An 18,540-nucleotide genomic window follows, 5' to 3' on the forward strand; every position below is an offset into this window, starting at 1 on the left:
ATTACTCCCTCAATATGAGGAAAGAGGACTTGTAGCCATTTAAATTTTAACATTAAAGAGACCATGAATTCACAAATCTGGGCACTACATGTGTCATTTAGAGTTGAGTTTAATGTGTAAAATGAGCAGGGTGGATTAAATGGTTTCCAAGTTTCCTTCATGAACTATTATAATTAAAAAAAAAATTGGAGGACCTGAGTTATGCTTTATATTTGCATAGTCATCTTGTTGATGTCCATGTTTGTGAGCTCTTTGAGGGCACAGACTTGGTCTTGTTCATCTCTCTGTTACTGAAAGAACTGTGTCTTACAGATGAGTGAAAGTGAATGTTGTGTCTGGCTTTTTGTGACCCCATAGACTGTAGCCATGCTCCTCTGTCCATGGGATTCTCCAGGCAAGAATACTGGAGTGAGCTGCCATTCTCATCTCCAGGGATTGTCCTGACCCAGAGATTGAACCCAGGTCTCCTGCATAGGCAGACTCTTGAATGAGCCACCAGGAAAGCCCTAGAGGATACTTAATGAATGCTCAGTAAATGTTAACTGAAAGCAATACCTCATCACAAGTCAGTTCACCATGAAGGAAATTTAACTAGGGATGGAGTTTTAGGTGGTGAATTTAATTAGAGAAACAAAATATTTCCAGTCAGTAAGCTTTAAAGACATCTTGGGATATCCCAGGATGTATCCTTTTCATTTTCTTAACCTCTTAACAGTTGTCAGATGAAAGGGCCAAACATTATAGCATAGAGTTATACACTCACATTCAGTAAAATCCCCACAGCCTGGAGTTAGTTTCCATTACTTTTTTTTTTTTTTGTAGGGAGGAGCATAGTCCTAATTACATAACAAAATGAATGTGAAGCAATTATACCAATGTATATGGTAAGCTTTTGATAAATCCTAGCTATTATTTGTTATTTGCAAGATATTTGTGTCCAATTAATATAGCTGGAAAAATCAGTATTTTATTAGATGAAGCTCCTTCTGGTTCTTATTTCAAGGCTCTATGATTCAAATCTCCAAAGAAATTTGGGAAATTTGCAGTCCAAAGCTACAGGCTAGGTAAATCCCATTTTTAAAAAGCTTACACAGAATTCCACGAGGCTTCCTGGCTGCTGTTGTACTCTATACACATCCTCTAAAATATGAAACAGAGATAAAAAATAATATTTTAAAACTGAGGAAGCCAACTCATGTTTTCTGAGATGGTCACATATTCAAGTCTCATTTTTTGTTGTTTGTTTTACACTAAACAGATATAATCAGGGTCTTGGGAAATAGCACACCCAGAGAAGAAAGCAAAGAGGCTTTTATGAAGAAATGGTTTAAGAGGCTGTGGGCAAGTCTGGAACTCACAAGTAGTGGTGATGAATCCCAGGACTAGAAGTCACAGAAAAATTCTACCTTTCTTCAGTTGAACGGGTAAGGATAGGTAGAGGTAGCTTTTAAGAAAACAGCAAAATTTATAGTGTGGGTGAGATGTCATGTGATGGGAACTATGGCCTTAGATAAAGGAATGCAGTCACTATAATCCCCCAAAATAAATACCCCTGTCTCTCTCTATCCCCAATTACTAATATCTGGCTGTTGAAAGTCATCCACAAAATCCAACAAGAATCTAGAGAGTGAATAGAGAGTGAAGGATTATAAGTGACAGAGCACTCAGTCTCCTAAGGCACAGAGCCTAGTGGCAAATGTGAAGAGCAGACTTGGAAAAGCAAGCAGAAATATCCAAAACATTGGTGGTGGTGGTTTAGTTGCTAAGTCATGTCTGATTCTTGTGTTCCTATGGACTGTAGCCTACCAGGCTCCTCAGTCCATGGAATTCCCCAGGGAGAATACTGGAATACTGGAATGGGTTGCCATTTTCCTTCTCCAGGGGATCTTCTGGGTCAGGGATTGAACACATGTCTCCAGCATTGCAGACAGATTCTTTATCACTGAGCCACCAGGGAAGACCATCCAGAACATTAGGCAACCTTATATTTATGCCATATCTTAAGACAGTGAGTACATATTAAGCACAAAATACTAGACAAAGGCAGAAAGGCTGAGAGAAAAAGCACCAGTAAAAAATGCAATAGGAAATCATTATCTTGAATTGTAGAGGGGGTTATGAGAAAAACAATTGTGACAACAATATTATGAGGCACATGTGATGAAGATGGGGAATAAAATGTGTCATAATACGTGCTTAGTTGGGCCAGGCAAAGGCCCCGCAATCTGTGGATGCCATTATTGAAAGTAGAGTCAAATGATAACTGGGGAAAATGTCATCATGCTTCCTTATTATACCATCTTCACTCTCCAGGAGGTGTTTTCAAGGTCTTGAATTATGGTGAGGAGGGGTTCAGTATGAAAGACACAGGGAGAAGGAAAATGACAGAATTTGAAAACCATAAAAGGAAAAGTGTGAAACGTGCATAGCATAGTTTATAAATATGTTCTTTTTTTTTTTTTTTTTGGTGCTGAGATAACATTTGTGAAACTTATTTAGGATGTTAAGCTGTTTATCTCATGAAACCAGAAAGGAAGGTTATCTTGCTGTTATTATAGGTTCATAACTGTGGGCCACAGTTTGGTGCAATCTATTTGCAACAGTCTGATATTAGGGAAATTTCTGTTGTTTATAGGGTAGAAATCATGACTTCTTTCCTATTTCATTTAAAAATAGTTTAAAAATTTAGCTCAAAATTATGAATATAAATATTTTTTGCCATTTTTCATTACTTTAAAGCAATATGCAACATTAATAAGCGCTTGGAATCAACTGAGATGTATGTGGTTCTAAAGAAAAAATTGCATTTCAGCCCTTGGTGAACACTTATTTTTATGTAGTAAACAATTTCCTTTTTCTCAAATTCAAAACATATCTGTCTTCTTTTTTTAGTCTATTAATTAATTATAATTTACACATAATGAAATGTACAATTGTTAATTGCATAGGTCAATGAAATTTTCCTATGTAGACATTCATATAACCATGCCAGTTTAAAATATATATATAGAACATTTTCCTCATTCCCTATGTATCTTCCCAATCAATCCTAACATAAATTTTGTCTATTCTTAAAGATATGGACCTAACAGAAGCAGAAGAGACTAAGAAGAGGTGGCAAGAATACCCAGAAGTACTGTACAAAAAAGGTCTTAATGACCTGGATAGCAATGATGGTGTGGTCACTCACCTATAGCCAGACATCACATATAGCCATAGCAAAGTCAAGTGAGCCTTGGGAAACATCACCATGAACAAAGCTAGTGGAGGTGATGAATTCCAGTTGAGCTATTTAAAATCCTAAAGGATGATGCTGTCAAAGTGTTACACTCAATATGCCAGCAAATTGGGAAAGCAACAGTGGCCACAGACTGGAAAAGGTCAATTTTCATTTTAAACCTAAAGAAGGGCAATGTCAAAGAATGTTCAAACTGTCACACAATGGTGCTCATTTCACATGCCAATAAGGTAATGTTCAAAATTCTTCAAGCTAGCCTTCAGCAATGTGTGAATTGAAAACTTTCAGATGTACAAGCTGGATTTAGAAAAATCAAAGGAGCCAGAGATCAAATTGCCAACATCCACTGCATCTTACAAAAGGCAAGGAAGCTCCAGACAAACATCTACTTTTTCTTCACTGACTATCCTAAAGCCTATGTGGATCACAACAAACTGCAGAAAATTCTTAAAGAGATAGGGATACCAGACCACCTTACCTGCTTTCTAAGAAACCTGTATGCATGTCAAGAAGCAACAGTTAGAACTGGATATGGAACAACAGTTTGGTTCCAAATTGGGAAAAGAGTATGTCAAGGTTGTTTATTGTCACCCTGCTTACTTAACTTATATCCAGAGTACGTCATGAGAAATACCAGGCTGCATGAATCTCAACCTGGAGTCAAGATTGGGAGAAATATCAATAACCTCGGGCATGCCGTTGACACCACCCTAATGGCAGAAAGCAAGGCGGAACTAGAGTTTCTTAATGAAAGTGAAAGAGGAGAGTGAAAAAGTTGGTTTAAAACTCAACATTCAGAAAACTAAAATCATGGCATCCATTCCCATCACATCATGGCAAGTAAATGGGGAAACAATGGAAGCAGTGGTAAACTTTATTTTCTTGGGCTCCAATATCACATCAGACAGTGACTGCAGCCATGAAATTAAAAGACGCTTGCTCCTCAGAGAAAAGATATGACAAACCTAGACAGTGTGTTAAAGAGCAGAGATGTTACTTTGCTGACAAAAGTCCATCTAGTCAAAGCTATGGTTTTTCCAGTGGTCATGTATGGAAGTGAGAGTTGGACTATAAAGAAAGCTGAGTACTGAAGAATTGCTGCTTTTGAACTGTGGCGTTGGAGAAGACTCTTGAGAATCCCTTGGACTGCCAGGAGATCAAACCAGTCAATCCTAAAGGAAATCAGTCCTGAATATTCATGGAAGAACTGATGCCGAAGCTGAAGCTCCAATATTTTTGCCACTTGATTCAAAGAACTGACTCATTGGAAAAGATTCTGATGCTGGGAAATATTAAAGGCAAGAGGAGAAGGGCGACAGAAGATGAGATAGTTGGATGGCATCATTGACTCAATGTTCATGAATTTGAGCAAACTCCTGGAGATAGTGAAGGACAGGGAAGCCTGGCATGCTGCAGTCCATGGGGTCACAAAATCAGACATGATTGAGTGACTTATCAACAGCAAAACCTTCAAATAAAGAAATCATATGCTCCGTACTCTTTTCACTTCTTTGATTCAACCAAATGTTTTAACATTCTTCCATGATGTGGTATTTTCAGCTGTTCATAATGTATCCACACCATTATCCATTTGCCATTAAGACTGTTTTCAATTTGGGCTGTGGTTTAAAAAACAACAACAACAACTCTCTGCTCCAAATTCTTGGATATACACTTGGTTTTGACAGCCATTTAAACCTTAGTCCTTTGGGCAGACTAAAGGACTGTGTGCTGCTATATTATGATTTTAATTTGCATTTTGCTGGTGATGAATTATGCTGACCATCTTTTTATATATTCATCAGCTTTTTGGATATTTTATTTTGCTGTGTTTAAAAAACTAGACTTGCCTTTCTTTCTCTTTATATAATCTTGATATAAGACCTTGTCAATTTATGAATTATAAATACCTTCCAATAGCATATGATTTGCCTTTCCACTTTCTTAATGATGTCTTTTGATGAGCAGATTTTTCATTTTTATAGCATCTAATTATAATTTTTTTCTCTTATAGCTAGTGTTTTTGTTTTCTGTTTAGGAAATCTTTATATACCCCAAGCCTTAAAGCTATTCTCTTGTTTTCTTCAAGAAGTTTTACAGTTTTAGCTTTCACATTTAGGTCTCTGTCTCATGTAAAATAAATTTTTATATAAGGTGTAAGTTATAGGGTAAAGAGTTACTTTTTTCCATATGAATTTACCAGTTCCCCAGCACCATTAATTGACAAAACATTCACTGTGCTTTTAATTGCATTAAAATCTTTTTGAAATTAATTATCTGCATTCTTGTATCTATATTTCTATTTATCTATCCTTGCACAAATAGGTTACCATCTTAATTAATGAATCTTCACAATAATTTTATCCAAGAAGCATTTATTAAGCACTTAGCTACTGTTACAAAAACTCAGTGTAAGCCACTGAGCCCTTTTAGGAACACACAAACAAAACCTCTGGGACAAGACCTTTAACATATTATCTGCATGGAGACACTCTTACCACCCAAGTTTGTTTTATATTTGTCCACATATTTGTTCATTACACAAATATATATGAAGTGCCAAACCATGTTCCAGGTTTTGCTCAAAATTTTGTGAATACAGTAATGAATAATAAGGAAGGATCCTGTCTTCTCGGGATAAAAGTGGCAATATGCAAGTACACATTCTATAAAGTAAATGAACAAATAACATTTTGTCAGATAACAGTAAGGTTTTATGCTCAAGAATGGTAGGGAGCAATTTTACAGAGTGATTCAGGATGGATGTACAAAACTGAACCAGGTTGTACATTGCCCAACTCCAGTACCATTGCATAGACCACAGTGTAAATAGTGACCTCTTGAGCTGTACTATATAGCTCTGGCTGATCAGGGAAGGGCCATTTTAACGAGATGACATTTGAGTGGAGTCCTGGATAACAAGAAGGTATCATCCATATGACCCTCTTGAGTAGCAGTGTTCCAGGCAAAAACAACAAATGATTCCAAGGCGGGTAGCAGTTCAGTGTGTTTGAGAAAAGAAAGATGACCATGATTTAGGGAAAATAGTAAAAGATGTAGATGGTTTTAGATGAGATTGGATGGCAAGCAGTGGCAGATCATGTTAGGCCTTGTTGATTACGGTAAGGAGCTTCAGTTTTATTCTAAGTGCTCTGAGATACCTTCAAAAGGCTTTAATTAGAAAGCTGATCTCCTCTGATCCATGATTTGAAAAGATTACTTTGACTGTTCTGCAGTTTAGTTCAGTCTCTCACTTGTGTTTGACTCTTTGCGACCCCATGAATCGCAGCACGCCAGGCTTCCCTGTCCATCACCAACTCCCGGAGTCTACCCAAACTCATGTCCATCAAGGCGGTGATGCCATCCAGCCATCTCATCCTCTGTCATCCCCTTCTCCTCCTTCCCCCAATCCCTCCAAGGATCAGGAGTCAAGAGTCAACTCCTCTCATGAGGTGGCCAAAGTATTGGAGTTTCAGCTTCAGCATCAGTCCTTCCAATGAACATCCAGAACTGATCTCCTTTAGGATGGACTGGTTGGATCTCCTTGCAGTCCAAGGGACTCTCAAGAGTCTTCTCCAACACCACAGTTCAAAAGCATCAAATCTTTGGCGCTCAGCTTTCTTCACAGTCCCAACTCTCACATCCATACATGATCACTGGAAAAACCATAGCCTTGACTACACAGACCTTTGTTGGCAAAGTAATGTCTCTGTTTTTTCATATGCTATCTAGGTTGGTCATAACTTTGCTTCCAAGGAGGAGGCGTCTTTTAATTTCATGGCTGCAATCACCATCTGCAGTGATTTTGGAGCCCCCCAAAAATAAAGTCTGACACTGTTTCCACTATTTCCCCATCTATTTCCCATGAAGTGATGGGACCAGATGCCACGATCTTAGTTTTCTGAATGTTGAGCTTTAAGCCAACTTTTACACTCTCCTCTCATTTTCATCAAGAGGCTGTTTAGTTCTTCTTCACTTTCTGCCATAACGGTGGTGTCATCTGCATATCTGAGGTTATTGATATTTCTCCCAGCAATCTGGATTCCAGCTTGTGCTTCTTCCAACCCAGGGTTTCTCATGATTTGCTCTGCTTATAAATTAATTAAGCAGGGTGACAATATACAGCCTTGACATACTCCTTTTCCTATTTGGAACCAGTCTGTTTTCCATGTCCAGTTCTAACTGTTGCTTCCTGACCTGCATACAGGTTTCTCAAGAGGTGGGTCAGGTGGTCTGGTATTCCCAACTCTTTGAGAATTTTCCACAGTTTATTGTGATCCACACAGTCAAAGGCTTTGGCATAGTCAATAAAGCAGAAATAGATGTTTTTTTGGAACTCTCTTGCTTTTTCGATGATCCAGCAGATGTTGGCAATCTGATCTCTGGCTTGTCTGCCTTTTCTTAAACCAGCTTGAACATCTGGAAGTTCACGGTTCACATATTGCTGAAGCCTGGCTTGGAGAATTTTGAGCATTACTTTACTAGCATGTGAGATGAGTGCAATTATGCAGTAGTTTGAGCATTCTTTGGCATTGCCATTCTTTGGGATTGGAATGAAAATTGACCTGTTCCAGTCCTGTGGCCACTGTTGAGTTTTCCAGATTTTCTGGCATAGTAAACACAGCCCTTTCACAGCATCATCTTTCAGAATTTAAAATAGCTCAACTGGAATTCCATCACCTTCACTAGCTTTATTCATAGTGATGCTTTCTAAGGCCCACTTGACTTCACATTTCAGGATGTCTGGCTCTAGGTGAGCAATCACACCATCAGGATTATCTGGGTCGTGAAGATCTTTTTTGTACAGTTCTTCTGTGTATTCTTGCCACTTCTTCTTAATATCCTCTGCTTCTGTTAGGTCCATACCATTTCTGTCCTTTTTCAAACCCATCTTTGCATGAAATTTTCCCTTAGTTTCTCTAATTTTATTGAAGAGATCTCTAGTCTTTCCCATTCTGTTGTTTTCCTCTATTTCTTTGCATTGATCGCTGAGGAAGACTTTCTTATCTCTCCTTGCTATTCTTTGGAACTCTGCATTCAAATGGAAATATCTTTCTTTTTCTCCTTTGCTTTTCACTTCTTTTCTTTTCACAGCTATTCCTAAGGCCTCCTCAGACAGCCATTTTGCTTTTTTGCATTTCTTTTCCATGGGGATGGTCTTGATCCCTGTCTCCTGTACAATGTCATGAACCTCTGTCCATAGTTCATCAGACTGTCTGTCTATCAGATCTAGTCCCTTAAATCTATTTCTCACTTCCCCTGTATCATCATAAGGGATTTTATTTAGGTCATACCTGAATGGTCTAGTGGTTTTCCCTACCTTCTTCAATTTAAGTCTGAATTTGGCAATAAAGAGTTCATGATCTGAGCCACAGTCAGCTCCCAGTCTTGTTTTTGCTGACTGTATAGAGCTTCTCTATCTTTGGCTGAAAAGAATATAATCAACCTGATTTCGATGTTGACCATCTGGTGATGTACATGTGTAGTCTTCTCTTGCGTTGTTGGAAGAGGGTGTTTGCCATGACCAGTGCATTCTCTTGGCAAAACTCTACTAGCCTTTGCCCTGCTTCATTCTGTACTCCAAGGCCAAATTTGCCTGTTACTCCAGGTGTTTCTTGACTTCCTACTTTTGCATTCCAGTCCCTTATAATGAAAAGGGACTTTCTTTTCATCTTTTTTGGGTGTTAGTTCTAAAAGGTCTTGTAGGTCTTCATAGAAGCGTTCAACCCCAGCTTCTTCAGCATTACTTGTTGGGGCATAGGCTTGGATTACCGTGATATTGAATGGTTTGCCTTGGAAACGAACAGAGATCATTCTGTCATTTTTGAGATTGAATCCAAATACTGCATTTCAGACTCTTTTGTTGACCATAATGGCTACTCCATTTCTTCTAAGGGATTCCTGCTCACAGTAGTATATATAATGGTCATCTGAGTTAAATTCACTCAGCAGAAGAAGGCTTTTCGAGAATTCTGCTTTGGTATATGGAAGATTATCAGACTAATCATAAAGGTAAGAACAGCTAACAAAGGTGGGTAGTATCTATTAAGTACCTATTAAGCTGAATTAAGCAGACACTAGCTTAGAAAGTTGTTTTCTTTGAAAAAAATAGAATGAGTATTTTCTTATTAATATTTAATATTAGGATAAGGTACATGAGTTATGTGTGTATTCAAAATATTCTTTTTTAATTTGTTTATTTTCCAAGAATTATTTTTATAGTTCCTATTTCTGAACATACAGTCAGGTGATTTTTAAAAGTAATCTGTGTGTACATTCTAAAACCTTTGAAGATCTATTTCAGTATAAGATTTAGGGTTGTACAAGTCAGTTTTGGGCTCAAATTTGATTGTGCCTATGATTTAAATGTGTTTCTAGGTTTATAGTCACATTGAACTGTAATGACTCTAGAGTGGGGTGTATTATAGGGTTTATTTCAGAGGTGGTACTTAATCAGCATTACTGACACCTTTAATGACAACGCAAATTTGTGTCCATTATTCACGTCACCATCCAGAACTGAGGGCTGCTTGCTACCTAGAGATTAAGGCCAATTTCTGAGTGAAATGAGGAGTATCATGGGCAGCCTGTAAAGTGGCCTCCAGTGACCCCCACTTCCTGGTAGTCATACTTTTGTGTGATGCCCTCCACTTGAGTTTGGACAGGATCTTGTGACTTGTTTCTAATGAGTAGAATACAACAGAAGTGATGGAATATCAGGTCTGGGATTCAGTAACAAAAAAACCTCTGACTCTCTTTTGGGAACTCTGTTCTGCACCCTTGCTCTCTCTTTGATTGCTCACTCTGGAAGTGGAAGCTAGCTACCACTTGTGAGGACACTCAAGCAAGCTAAGAAGAGCTTCATGTGGCAAGGAACAGGCCAACAAACACTGAGGAACCAAAACCTACAATAACAACATCAGGAGTTCAGAGGTGAATTCTTCAGCTCCAAACAAGTCTTGAAATGACTGTAATCCTGGTCAACAGCCTAACTGTGACTTCATGAATGAACTTGAGCCAGAGACATCCAGTTAAGTCACAACAATATTTCTGCCAATAAAAACTATGAGATAACCTAACATCTATCTGACACTGGATGTTTTTAAATCAAAATTCCAAACAAAGTAAAACTACAGGCCTATATGTTTTCATTGCATCAAACATGTAAGGAAGAAACAGTACTAATATTGTACAACGTATTGGAGACAATAGGGTGAGGCCATACTGTTCAACTGCTTTTATGGGGCCAGTGCAACCTTGATAACACAGCTTGCCAGATATATTACAACAGAAATAAAGCATAGAACAATATCTACCATACCATGAGCAATGAGCAAGGATGAAAAAAATCCTTAATTAAACATTAATATTTAAAAAATGAGCCATTGTGACTGAATATGGTTATCCCCCAGGTATACAAAGCTGGCTTAATGCTAAATTTTAATCAATGAAATGATACAGAAGAGAATTACTTAAATGGTCTTGTTAATAGATTCAGAAAAGACATTTAACAAAATTCAACACTGTCCTCTCCTAGATTTTATGATTCTATACTCTAGCTTTTCTTCATATTTTCTGATTACTCTTTCTTATCTTTTTTTATAGACTCCACTTCTGTTATCTGTAAATGTTGTTTATATCTGCAGCCTAAGCCATCTTGTCTTCACCACTTCTTTACATAATATCATTGTTTCTGTGGCTTAAATTTTTGCTCATATATACAACTCTCACTCAACCCTCTCTTCTGCCTTTCAGACCTATATGCACAATTGTTTATGCATACATTCTTTGGGAAATCTCATACTTAATATGTTGAAAACTGAACTCATCATATATATACTCCCACTTCCCAAGAAAATCTATTTCTCCTCTAGTTTCCTCCTTCACAATAAATGTCGGTGTAATCTGCACAATGCTTGAGTCAATGGATCTGGAATCCTGTTTGATTCCTCCTTCTTACTCATTATTCTTCTCTTCTAATTTATCAAGTACCATAATTTATATTTCTACAATATAACATATTTTCTATGTCATCTTGGGTCTATTTTGAAAAGTTTTTTGAAAAAATTTTTCTAATTCACTAAAATTGAAGTTATTGTCAGATTCATAGTGGTTTATGCTACTCCTTCCTTTATATTTTTAGGCCTGTGACATAGGTAGTTAAATTATTAATACCAGGAATTATAAAGGAGATAGTTGTTTTTCTCTCACTATTCTTTCTTTCTTGATGTACCTGAACTGAACTAGGTTTTTTAAATATATATTAATGTCTTCAAAGGATGGACATTACATTTTGTTAATTTATTTATATGCTTATCTTCTACTGATTGGTTTTAATTTGCACATCTTTTGAAGCTTTTTAATTTGGAAGGTTAAAAAAGTGAGTTTGAAATTAATGATATAAACATTTAAAGTTATAAAATTCAATCAGTGCAATTATAGCTGCTTCTAATGGGTTTTATCCCCTTCAAGGCTCACTGCCTGGTTGTGGTGGAAGAGCTTGCATAATTCAGAGAAGCTATGAGCCATGATGGGCAGGGCTACCCAAGGTGGATGGGTCATATTGGAGATCCACTGGAGGAGGAAATGGCAAACCATTTCAGTATATTTTCTGTGAGAACCTCATGAACTGTATAAAAAGGCAAAAAATATGACATTGAAAGATGAGTCCCCCAGATCAGAAGGTGTCCAACATGCTACTGGGGAAAAGCGGAGGACAATAACTCCAGAATGAATGAAACGGCTGTGCCAAAGCAGAAATGACACTCACCTGTGAATGTGTTTGGTGATGAAGGGAAAATCTGATGCTGCAAAGAACAGCATTGCATAGGAACCTGGAATGTTAGGTCCATGAATCAAGGTAAATTAGACATGGTCAAGCAGGAGATGGCAAGAGTAGACATTGACATCTTAGGAATCAATGAAGTAAAATGGACAGGAATGGGTGAATTTACTTCAGATCAGCCTTATATCCACTATTGTGGGCAAGAATCCCACAGAAGAAATGGAGTAGCCCTCCTAATCAACAAGAGTCCTAAGTGCAGTACTTAGGTGCAATCTCAAAAACAACAGAATGATCTCAGTTCATTTCCAAGGCAAACCATTGAACATCACAGTAATTCAAGTCTACGCCTTACCACCAGTGCCAAAGAAGCTGATGTTGATCAGTGCTATGAAGACCTAGAAGACCTCCTAGAACAAACACCAAAAGATATCCTATTCGTCATAAGGGCTTGGATGCAAAAGTAGAAGTCAAGAGGTACCTGGCAAGTTTGGCCTTGGAGTACAAAACAAAGCAGGGCAAAGGCTAACAGAATTCTGCCAAGAGAATGCAGGAATAGAAAACACCATTTTTCAGCAACACAAAAGATGACTTTATACATAGACATCACCAAATGGTCAATACCGAAATTAGATTGATTGCATTCTTCATAGCCAAAGATGGAGAAGCTAAATACAGTCAGCAAAAAAAATGAGACCTGGATCTGACTGTGGCTCACGTCATCAACTTCTCATAGCAAAATTCAGGCTTAAACTAAAGAAAGTGGGGAAAACCAGGAGGCCAGCCAGGTATGACTTAAATCAACTCCCCTATAAATATACAGTGAGGGTGATAAATAAATTTAAGAGGTTAGATCTAGTAAACAGGATGCCTGAAGAACTATGGACAGAGACCCATAATATTGGTCAGGAGGCAGTGAACAAAGCCACCTCAAAGAAAAAGAAAAACAAGAAGGCAAAGTGGTTGTCTGAAGAGGCTTTACAAATACCTGAAGAAAGAAGAGAAGTGAAAAGCGAGGGGGAAAGGGAAAGGTACACCCAACTAAATGCAGAGTTCCAGAGAATAGCAAGGAGAGACAAGAAAGCCTTCTTCAATGAAAAATGCAAAGAAATAGAGGAAAACAACAGAAGCAGAAAGACTAGCGATCTCTTCAAGAAAATTGAAATTATCAAAGGGATATTTCTCCAAAAATAGGCAAAATAAAGGACAGAAAAGGTAAAGACCTAATAAAAGCAGAAGAGATCAAGAAGATATGGAAAGAATATACAGAAGAACTGTACAAAAAAGATCTTAATGACCAGGATAACCACAATGATATGGTTACTTACCAAGAGCCAGACATTCTGGAGTGTGAAGTCAAGTGGGCTTAGGAAGCACTCTGTCAATAAAGCTAGTAGAGGCAATGGAATTCCAACAGTTATTTAAAATCTTAAAAGATGATGCTATCAAAGTATTGCACTCAATATATCAACATATTTGGAAAACTCAGCAGTGGTCACAGGACTGGAAAAGGTCAATCACCATCCTAATTCCCAGGAAGGGCAGAACTAAAGAATGTTCAAACCACCAGACAATGACACTCATCTCCCATGCTGGTAAGGTTATGCTCAAAATCCTGCATGCTAGGCTTCAGCATTAAGTGAACCAAGAACTTCCAGATGTCCAAGCTGGGTTTAGAAAAGGCAGAGGAACCAGAGTTCAAATTGCCAACATTTGCTGGATCATATAGAAAGCAAGGGAATTCCAGAAAAACATCTACATCTTTTTATTGACTACACTGAAGCCTTTGACAGTGTGGATCATAACAAACTGTGGAAAACTCTTTAACAGATAGAAATATCAGACCATTTTACCTGTCTCCTGAGAAACCTGTATACTGGTGAAGAAGCAACAGTTAGGACCCTTTATGAAATAACTGACTGGTTCAGGATTGAGAAAGGAGTTCAACAAGGCTGTTTATTATCACTCTCTTTATTTAACTTATACGCACAGCACATCATGAGAAATGCTGGGCTGGATGAGTTACAAGCTGGAATCAAGTTTGTGGGGAGAAATATCAACCATTTCAGATATGCCACTTTAATGGCAGAAAGCAAGAGGAACAAAGGACCTCTTTATGAGAGTGAAGGAGGAGAGTGGAAAAGCTGCCTTATAAATAAATTTTAAAAAACTAAGATCATGGCATCTGGTCCCACCACTTCATGACAAACAAAAGGGGAAAAAGTGAAAGCAGTGACAGATTTCCCGTTCCTGGGCTCTAAAATAACTGTGGATGGTGACTGCAGCCATGAAATTAGAAGATGATTGCTTCTCGACAGAAAAGTTATGACAAATCTAGACAGCATATTAAAAAACAAAGACATCACTTTGCCAACAAAGGTCTATATAATCAAGTCTATGGTCTTTCCAGTAGTCACATAGCATTGTAATAGCTGGACCATAATGAAGGCAGAGCATGGAAGAACAGATGCTTTTGAACTGCGGTGCTAGAGAAAAATCTTGAGAGTCCTTGGACTGCAAGGAGATGAAACCAGTCATTCTTAAAGGAAATAAACCCTGAATACTCATTGGAAGGACTGATGCTGAAGCTGAAGCTCCAATACTTTAGCCACTTGATGAGAACAACTGTCTTATTGGAAAAAACCCAGATGCTGGGAAAGATTGAAGACAGAAGGAGAAGAGGGTGACAGAGGATGAGATGATTGGATAGCATCACCAATGCAGTGGACATGAACTTGATAAAACTCCAGGAGATGGTGTGGGACAGGGATGCCTGGCATGCTGCAGTCCATGGGGTCTTGGAGTCAGACAGAACTTGGCAACTAAACAAAAACAATTTTTATATGTTGTTTTTATTATCTTTAAGTTGGAATATTTTTAATTCCTCCTAGTGTCTTTTTCTTTGATTCATAGAATATATTAAAGTGTGTTGCTAATTTACCCATAGTTAGGCTTTTCTATATATTTAATTTTTGTTGGTTTCTAATTTAATTTTCTTTCATCAAAGAACATCCTCTCTAAGATTCAATCTTTTTTAGCTAATTGAAAGCATTTTTATGGTCCAGCATATAATCTATTCTGATGTACATTTTATGTGTAGGATATGTTTTTCAATTGCTCACTTTCAATTAGTGTAGAAATGTCACTTGGTCAAGATGGTTGATCATGTCGTTAAATACATTCCACATTCTTACTGTTTTATTATCCTATAATTAAAGAGAGGGGACTGGTAAAATACTCCACTCTAATTTTAGATTTGTCTCTTCCTCCTTTTAGTTCTGCCAGTTTGGCTTCATGTAGTTTGAACCTCTTCTTTTTATTGTGTGTGTATGTATTTACAGATATGATGTCTGCCTGTTGAACTTTTTACCATTAAAAAATTACACCTTATTTGTATTCTTGTTCTTGAAGTCTGTGTTTTTGATGCTTGGATGGTTGCACCAGCTTTCATATATAATTATGAATGGTATGTTTTCCCCACTTATTTACAGTTTACATGCTCTATCTTTACAGTTACTACAAATCAGATATCACTTTTTTGTTTTTAAGTTAAGCATCTGCAATTGCATAGCCTCTGCCTTTTAACTGAAATGCTTAGTTTATTAACATTTAATGCAATTGTTTACATGATGGTACTTAAGTCTACCTTTTTATAATTTGTTTTCTATATGTCTCTCTGCTTTCATTCTTTATTTAAGATTAATTTAGTAGTTATATTATTGCATTTTTAATTCTTTGTAGTTGGGTATCCTCTCTCTTAAATTACAGCTGTAGCTATTACACTCTGCATCTTTAACTTGTCACATTCTACTTAGAATTAAAATTCTGTTTTTTATACAATGTAAGAATTTTGAAACATAATTCCATTCACCATCTCCTTTGTTATTGTTTTCATATATCTTGTATCTGCATATATTATAAATTTTGTTTTATTTTACTTGATTGTGTGGATTTTACAAAAATTAAGAAAAAATCAGTCTCCATTGCATGTATGCACATATTTAAAATTCTAGTGCCTTCATTCCCAATTGTAAACATGATTTTCCCTGTGGTATAATTTTTTTCTTAAAAAAAAATCCCTTTAGTATTCCTTATAGTATAGGGCAGCTGGTGAAGAACTCTCATTTCTCTTTCTTACCTGAGAAAGTTCTTGTCTGTTTTTACTTATCTTGATATATTTTTGAAGGATATTTTACTGAAAGAATTCAGAGCTGAATTTTTTCTTCTTTCAGTACTTTGAAGATGTTTCCTACATTCTGGTCTTCATTAGTTAAAATAAGAATCCAGCAGCCATTTATATTATTGGTTGTCTATATAATTATCATTTTTTGGTCTGTTTTCAAGACTCTCTCTAAATACTTTTTAGCAATTTGACTATGATATGCCTAAAAAAATATTATATATATTTCTTTACTTTACACCTTGATGAACTTCTTGAATCTATTGATTTATGTTTCTCCAAGATGGGAACTTTTCAACCATTATTTTTAAAAATATTCTTCTGTCTGATTTTCTCTTTCTCCTTTCTTTCTGAGACTATAATTATACGTATATTATATCTTTGTGATGATAGTCCACAGGTCCCTGAAGCTCTGTTCACTTTTTTTTTTTTTTGTCCTCTGTTCTTTAAGTTCACCAGAGAAGTGTGTGTGTGTGTGTGTGTGTGTGTGTGTGTGTGTGTGTGTGTGACTTAGTTGTGTCTGCCTCTTTGCAACCCCATGGACTGTAGCCCTCCAGACTCCTTAGTCCATGGGATTCTCCAGGCAAGAATACTGGAGTGGGTTGCCATGCCCATCTCCAGGAGATCTGCCCAACCCAGGGATCAAACCCAGGTCTCCCGCATTGCAGGCAGAGTCTTTACCATTTGAGCCACCAAGGAAACCCAGAGAAATGCATGGACTTTATCCAGTTTTTAAGGTCAGACATTATTTTGTCATGATCAGTCTGCTAGTAAGTCCATGTCATGAATTTTTTAGATATTTTATATATTGATTATTTTTCTTATAAAATAGCTATATTTTATATTTTATTCAGTTTAGTTTTTAGCTCCCGAAACTCTGCTTAGGTATCCTGTTCACTTTCAACTTATTTTTAGACAACTTTGTGAGCACTGTGAATATATTTTGCAGTTCAGGGACCCATGAGGTAGAAAATACACCAATACTTTGAATAGGAAAAGTATACTTAAAAGAATTATTAACTAGTTCCAGGGAATTAACTACTGAGAGATAAAGAGAACTTGAAAGAATATATAAATAACTTACACAGAGGGCAGTCACTGCCACTAATTTAGGTATAAATAGACATGGAATAAGTCACTTCCATCTTCAAGACTGAGATTCATACATCATTAGATTGAGTATATCTTTGGACCACTGGATGATAGGAAAGTTCATGGTGTACTTTGGGCAAGGGATGGCAAGCAGGAAATCACCTGCTGGGATGGCAGTCAAGTGGAGAAACAAGTGGGAAGCTGCCTGCTGAGGTGCTGCTAAAACTCATTGGAAAGCCACTGTCTGGTGTCACACATTCTACTGGCTGCCTCATGCTGCAGCAACCAGCATTTTTTAAAAGTTAAAAGCACACCATAACCAGGAAGAAGAGCCTCTATCCCTTGCAATACTCATTCAGTACCTTCTATTAACAAAATTTTTCATTGTGCCAGCTGGCAAAAGAGAAGTGTTTGTAGACTCTAGTTCCAATGTCACAAAGCAGGGCAAAGAAAGGTTAAGTTGATACTGAGAAACAATAAACAAATAAATTCCAGTTTGCGTATAGTTACAACAGCTGCTTTTAAAATTCTTGTCTGCTAGTTTCAACATCGGTGTCATCAGGGTTGGTTCCTTTGGTTCATTTTTCTCTTGTCTTTGTATCACATTTTCCTGTTTCTTTGCATACCTACTAATTTTTAATATGTACTAGACATTGTGGATGAGAGTGCAGAGGCTCTAGATCCTCCTATCATCCTCTGGATGGCGTTTATTTCTGTTCTAACAGGCTGTTACATTATTGGCCATTTACATTGAACTTGTGAAGGCTTGTTTCTATGCTGTCAGGAGTGAGTCTCATGATTTATGTTCAGACCTAGAGTGAACCCTTCAGATCTGGTGCATAGTCTTTAGTCCAGTGACTTGAAATGTGGGGGGGTTTTATGAACAGCTTGAGTTAACCAAGCCTTCCAATATGGCCAGACTAAAAATTCTAAACTCTCTTCTCCCTCGTGGAGGCAGCAACTGAAATTTCTTTCAAGCTTTCCACTGTTGCTTTCTGTAGGGTGTCTGGGCATCTCCCCTATGTTGGGGTATTCGAGAGGAATTTATATAGAGACTTTGGGGGCTCTTCCTTCTGTGGTTTCTTTCTTGTTATGATTTCCTCACTCAATTTCCAGTCTTTCTGGCAGTCCTCAGATCTATCCTCTGATAGCTCAAGTCAGTAACAGAACAGCCTTCTGCTCATTTCCAGCTTTTCTGCGCCTCTCAGGCTAGAGATTTCCCTCAGAGAAAAAGCCTGATTAAAATGC

The sequence above is a fragment of the Odocoileus virginianus genome, chromosome 10 (genome assembly GCF_023699985.2).
Source record: "Odocoileus virginianus isolate 20LAN1187 ecotype Illinois chromosome 10, Ovbor_1.2, whole genome shotgun sequence".
Taxonomy (NCBI): Eukaryota; Metazoa; Chordata; class Mammalia; order Artiodactyla; family Cervidae; genus Odocoileus; species Odocoileus virginianus.